Source organism: Monodon monoceros, unplaced genomic scaffold (genome assembly GCF_005190385.1).
Source record: "Monodon monoceros isolate NGI ecotype Baffin Bay Population unplaced genomic scaffold, NGI_Narwhal_1 Super_Scaffold_7, whole genome shotgun sequence".
Lineage (NCBI taxonomy): Eukaryota > Metazoa > Chordata > Mammalia > Artiodactyla > Monodontidae > Monodon > Monodon monoceros.
The window spans coordinates 61442273-61449375 of record NW_021703784.1 but is presented as its reverse complement, the minus strand read 5'-3'; positions in this window follow the sequence as shown (position 1 = coordinate 61449375).

Sequence of the window (7103 nt, the reverse complement as noted above, 5' to 3'; positions counted from 1 at the left end):
CTGTGAGCTTGGCTTTGTAATCTACAAAACAGAAGTGATAATAGTACTTACTTCACAGTATCAGATGAGATAACCTGTGTAAAGTGGTTGGCTTATGGTAGTCCCTCAAAGATTTAACTGTTTGTGAGAACAGTCTTTTATGGTGGATCCTCAGTGTGTGAGAGAACATTTACTTCTAGAAATTTTATTTACGAATTTACTTTTTATAAATATATTTATTTATTTAGAAAGGAAATATTTATTTGGTTCAAACAAATAAGAGGTTTGGGAAGGGGAAGGGTTGAATGAACCTTAATATATAGTTAAAGTTAAGGTCTAAATGATGTTGCAAATAACTGCATTTTACAGATGATAGAAACTTACCTTTTAAGTGTTAATATTTTTAGTATTTAAACAGTGTAGTTTTTAAATAGTCAACAAGAAACATTCTATACCTATGACAGTGGTTATCACAGTCTAGAATTATGTTTCTACCACTACTCAGATGATATTACCATTCCACCTCAAAAAGTTTTCTTACTTTTGTCCATTTATTCTAAATATAATAAATGTAAAAAGACTTAACCAATCTGACTCTTAAACAATGAGCAACAGAGCTTCCCTGATGGCATAGTGGTTGAGAGTCCGCCTGCCGATGCGGGGGACGCGGGTTCGTGCCCCAGTCTGGGAAGATCCCACATGCCGCGGAGCGGCTGGGCCCGTGAGCAATGGCCGCTGAGCCTGTGCGTCTGGAGCCTGTGCTCCGCAACGGGAGAGGCCACAACGGTGAGAGGCCCACGTACAGAAAAAAAAAAACAAAAACAAACAAGCAATGAGCAACAGAATCAAGATTCATAATCACCTTAATAGAATGAAGCCAACAAAATTGTTTTAACAGAGTTTAAAAAATATATTCTGACTTCCATTTTTAAAAAATCTATTGCACTTGCACAGTGGGGGAGAACTTGGATTAACAGAAATTCCTGTGAAGATGATATCGGTGTTTAGTTGATTGCGCATTCTCTATGTAGACGTATCAAGGACTCTGTGTGTAGGAGATGTCATTTGTAAGACAGGGATGTGTATATAATCTGTGGAGCATCCAGAAAAGGGCAATGGTAAGAAACCTCATTATGGTCTTCAGAGTTGTCATGTGGAAAGTGTTCTTTCTGGCACCAGAAAGCAAGCATTTCCAATAGGTGGAGGTTGCAGAGAGGCATATCCTGACTCAGTTGGAGGGAAGCATCTACTTTAATCCAGGGACTATACTAATTTATACAAAGAAGGTAGTAGTGTTCACAATTTTGCAGAAGGAAAAGCTAAGGCTCAGAGTAGTATCAAGACACAGTTGCTTAGCACAATTAAATGGACTGTCTCTAAATTCTCTTTCACTGGGAGTGAAAGGTGGGATGATCATTTCCTAGCAATATTGGAGAGAGATTTCTGCATTGGGTGGAAGGTTAGATAAGGAGACTTCCAAAGTCATTTCTAATGCCAAAATTCTTTGATTCTAGGACATATTTATTAAATGGGATTGTGAATCAAATGTAGTTTATTTTTGACTCATTGCCATCACTACAAACATAGACTCATTAATTTGGACTGAAATTATGAGCTTTTTATGCAGCTTTGAAGAGTTGCAGGCTACTGTTCTCAAGAAATCAGAAAGCAGAGACGTACTAGTCTGTGTGTTACAGCTTGGACTCCTCTGTTAGCCGCTACTTCTGCCTTCCATTATCAGTGCATCCTAAGCTATGCTACTGTCTTATTTCATGCTTGCTTGTCTGGTCAGTGACCTACTGGCAGCTATTTCTCACATGGTATCAAGCATGTGGGCATTGTGACATCTATTTTCTCAGAGACCTTTTTATTCAAGGGTTGTGGTATGTTTCAGAAGACTGGGGCTGCCAGATGCCTGACCAGAATGGAGAAAAAGCTGGGTCTTTACCTGCTTTTAGGTAGTGACTTGTCCCAAGGTTCTAGCAGCCTGATGACTACAAGCCCTGTTCTTTCTTTTCAGCACCTTTATCACACTCTTTCCTGGACCTATGTCCCTAACCAGCAAAGCCCAGCCACCAAGATCAGAGAGGGGAATTCAATCCTGGCATTGTTTTTACTGAAGGCAGAGTAGCCTTCCAGTGTGTAACTAATACAGAAAACCTAACTCTTCAGGGGACCCACATACTCCAATGCTGACGTACTCAAACCCTTGAACAGGAGAAGTAAGCTGGGGAGATGGGGTGTGGCTGATCTAGTAGAGATACTTGTGTTTGCCAGAGGAGAGACTTCGAGGACAAAGGGAGTGGAGACATATTAATCTCCTGTGCTGTGAGCCTGGATAACGGGAATTTAACTTTGCTTTCATCATTTGGCAAACTAATATGGGATATCTTGGGATTCTGTTGTGAAATTCTGAACTCCTTGGATATACTGGATGCCCTTGTTCTTGGGGGGCTGCTATAGTGGTTCTCATCTTACTTATTTTGAAAATGGGTAAGGACATGAGAATTTCATTGTTTCTGGGCTGCCCATATGAAGAGTCAACTACTCTGTTTTGAAGGTTCTACAGAAACTATCCCCCACGTGTCTGAGTTCATAACAGTTTCTCTGTGGTAGATAAGAACCGGTTGGAGAATAGAAAGTACACTAAAGTGAATAGATTTCATAAAGATCAGTTCAGTCACTGGGCTGTATGAAGGGGGTCTGTCCTAAGGTCTGAGGAAGGGTAGCCAGAGAGGAGAATCCAACTGGTATGCCCCATGGAGAGTAGAATTTCAGATATAAAGGCTCAGTATCAGCAGGTAAGTGCTAGGAGGAAGGCCAGGACTTGAAAAGAGTGACAATTAAAGGGAAGGGAAAACGGGTGGGAAGCTCAGCATCAGCCTACGTAGATAATCAGATAAGGGGCACCAATACTGAAGTAGACCTAAATTAACAAACCATACTGTATAACTCATATTTGACTTATACATTTCATAATAATTTTAATTTGCTCTGTTTCATGGTGGTAAAATACACATCACCAAAGACTCCATTAGCCACTAAAAACAAGATAATTACTCGAAAGACTATAAAGTAAATTAGACCTGAGATCCTCACCCCTTAGTCATTCATTTGTTAATTTGTTTATCCCCTGGAGAAACTGAACTAGTTGGAGCCACCAGGAACAACTGGCAGCTGAGAGGAGGCATCCTACTGAAAATGGGGACTTAAGGTTCAGCATTCTGAAGCATCAGATACCTCTTAAGCTGACTTGGATCCCAGAACCCTGAAATGTGGCTGTTCTCTTAGGACAGTGCTTTCACTGCAGCTCTCTCAAGGTGGTTTTTTCTCCCACAGTTCTATTACTGGTCCTAGAGATGGGGTAGATGGTCTCCTTGCTTCTTATTACTTCCTGCAGACATTTCTCCCTCTGCTTTCCCTTAAAACTCCCCAGCTTTGAGCCTCATGCCATCAAATTATATCAGTTCTGTCCCTTCATTGTTGCTATCATCTACAAAATCTACAAGCCCCTGGGTCATTCCGCCTCAGTTTTCAGTAAGTTTAGCTCTTGGCTCATTTCACTCCCCACAACACTACTCCAGATTTAATTCTTCGTAATTTAATTACATAAATGGATGATCCTTTCAACTTCCTGACATGTTGGTTCCTTGAATAAACAGTCTTCCACTGATTTTATCCTTTACCTTTCCCTGCCATTTACTCCAATGGTCATACCTTAGATCTTGTTATTACCAAAACCTATAACCGTTTCATGATCTCAGGCTCATGTATCTGACTGTCTGACCGCCAGCTCTGTCTTCCAGATATCTCCTAGCAACTTGATTGCAACACTCCCTTGATTATCACCTTTCATTGTCCCTAACCTGAGTTTCTCTCCTCTCTTCATAAGCAACTTAAATCCCTGGGTCAATGGATTTTATAATGATTCACTTGCATATACTTTTAACTCAGTTTACCTTCTCTTTTTATCACACTCACTTTGCAAAACCACAATTCCAGTCAGAGCCAGCTCTTTGCCTACCCCTATGCAGCAACCATGCTGACTGGTCTCATTTTAAACTCATGTCCATAACTCCCAGGCCCTTAACACTGCCCAACAATCATATTTCCCTAGTCATTCACCTTTTTATTCTAGATCAGGGGTCTGCAACCTTTTTCTGCAAAGGGCCGGATAGTAAGTATTTTAGGCTTTTCAGGTCATACAGTCTCTTTCACGACTACTATACTCTGCCATTGTAACAAGAAAGTAGCCAAAGGCAATATATAAGCATTGCCTTACATATTGCCATACAACTCATAAAATTTGAATTTTATGTAATTTTTATGTGTCGCAATTTAGTATTCATCTTTAGGTTTTTTTCCCCCGACCATTTAAAAGTATAAAAATTATCGTTACCTAGCAGACTGTACAAAAACAGGATTTGGCCACGGGCTCTAGTTTGCTGGGCTGTGTTCCTAAGTTATTTCACACCTTCTCTTTTCTTCTCAAGTCTCTAATACTGCCTTCTAATACTGCCAGATGATGGCCTTGCTTTCTACTTCATTCATGAAATAATCAGAACATTCACCACTCCTACCACATCTAACCTCTTACCAGCATCTCTATGCATGAATTCAGCTTTCCCTTCTGTTACTGTGTTACCATAGCACAAAACCAAAATATTGTATAACTTACTGTGTTTATTGTCTCCCCGACTAGAATGTTAGTTTCAGGAGGGCAGAAAGTTTTATCTGTTTTACACCCTGCTGTATACCAAGTACCTAGAAGAGTGTTTAGCATGTAGTAAGTGCTCAACAAATGCTTGATTGAACATTGGCTACCAGACCAGCAGGTAGGAGTTTAGAGAATTTTTCTCTAGAGAAACTTACCTCTCCTTCCAAGAGAAAGAAACTATGCATCTTGGCAGTTGATCTTGAGTGCCCTAAGTGGTATTTTTTTCAAACTTCTTCGAGAAAACACCCACAATAAGAAATCCCCATTTTATGGACTTGACCCAGTACATAATATGTACATATGATGTATATGTGTGTATGTGTGTGTATGTGAAACCAAAGTTTCACAAAACAATTTCCTTTTTATGTGTGATATATTCTGACATAGTATTTTCTATTCTGTCTTTTGGGGAAAAAAGTTTGTAGCAAGTGATTAAATTGATTTCACAAACCACTAATGGGTTTGCAACCAGAAGTTTGAAAAATACCGCAGTGTGTTCTACTAATCACAAGCCCTGTCTATGTACACAGAGCTTCCAGTCAGTTTTCTAATGCCTAACTCTTACATGCGAATAGATAGCCAAGGATCTCCAGACATTTAAGGAAAGCTTCTGAGAATTCCCTGGCTGTCCAGTGGTTAGGACTCTGTGTTTTCACTGCCGTGGCCTGGGTTCAGTCCCTGGTCGGGGAACTAAGATCCTGCAAGCTGCATGGTGTGGCCATAAAAAAAGCTTCTAACAGGAAAAAAAAAAACCAAAACACAGCCACGAAACAAAGACTGAAAAACTCATAACATTAGAAATATCGTCAGAGAAATAAGATGCTGTATTCCCAGATGGAACAGATTGCTATTTAAAAGGGGGCAGGGCAGTCAAGAAAGTAGTAAATTTAAAACAGGATAACAGAAATGTGAAAATTCAAAAGAAGAGTTGGAAGATAGAAGCCTTTCAGAAAAACAAAAAGAGGTAGAAATGGGGAAGAAATGATAAAATTATTCAATTATTCTAGGGCAAAACCTGTGTAGTGGGCTTAAAGAATAACTAGTCCAGAATGAAGGAGGATGATGAAGCCCTGGAGGGTTGTCTTCAATTAAAAAAAAAAAATAACTAAACTGATAGGCTACCTGATGTGTTCGAAAGTATTGAGAGTTTGGGATAAATTAATTATAGATACTTGAATGCTAAGAAACATGGAAAAAGAGGCAATGGCTAACTTCGGTCAAAAAAAGGAAATGAAATCATATTATGCTAATTTATTCAACCGTGAATAAATATGTACACAGTTATAATAATGTAAGGAATAGTGATTTACCTAAGTAAGATGATATAGATATATTGAGGGATGGAGGATGGAGAAATAATACATGTGTTTATGAGAGGACATTGGAGTGTAAGTACATAGCTTATTTCCTATAGCAAGAAGTAAGATAATAGCCCAGACTGAAAAATCAAGAACTAGAGTATAAGCATGCTATTAAGAAATAGGGAGAAAATCCCAGAAGAGATTTATCTTAAAAGATAAGAAAGAAGTTGTCTCTGGGGAGCAGAAATTCAGAATGTAGAGTGCTGGGGTAGGGTCAACTGTGAAGTACCATTTGATATCTTTAAATGCACTATACTGGGGACTTCCCTGGTGGTTCACTGGTTAAGACTCCGTGCTTCCACTGCAGGGCGCACAGGTCTGATCCCTGGTCGGGGAAGTTCGTGTGATGCGGCCAAAAAAAAAAAAAAAATACTATATTGGTAAAAATAAAGATGACTACAAGTAGTATAGTTTTTCATTTATTTGAAAATCTTAGCAGTCAGAATGGAGGAACTGTTTCCCTTAGGTATTGTAAGATATAAGACACTGGGAAACCAATACTGATTTAGCACCCTTCTGAAAGAAACTTTAAAAATTCTCCCTGCTTTGGTACTAAACCTTGTATTGCTTTATTATTTTACAGTCTCCAGTAACTTGTCAGCTATTGCTGATACCAGCATCTCTAGGAACAGAAAGATGTAATTCTGGCCTCATACATTGTTGTTACCATGGTGGGAGCCAGCAAGTATACTTATGTGGCTTTACAAGTAGCAGGGGGCAGAAAATCTTACTAAAGGGGGCTTAAGTAGGAGGGAGCACCCTGGCAATGCACATGGTAAAGGAGAGGGCTCACATGAGACATTCCCAGGGTATGCTCAGAAGAACTTCTGTGTGCCCTGCTGTAACCACTGGAGACATGATCCAAGGAAACCATCATATTGATGCTGTGCATGACTCCATTTGTTCTCCTGGACTGCTGTGGCCTGGGAAAGTGCTGAGTAGATCAGAAAGGATGAGGTGGAGAAAGAAGACGGGCATCCAGAGAACTATTTGAGCTCTGGAGGGAAAAGGGGTGAGGGGACTGCAGACAGAGCTAGCAAAACCTC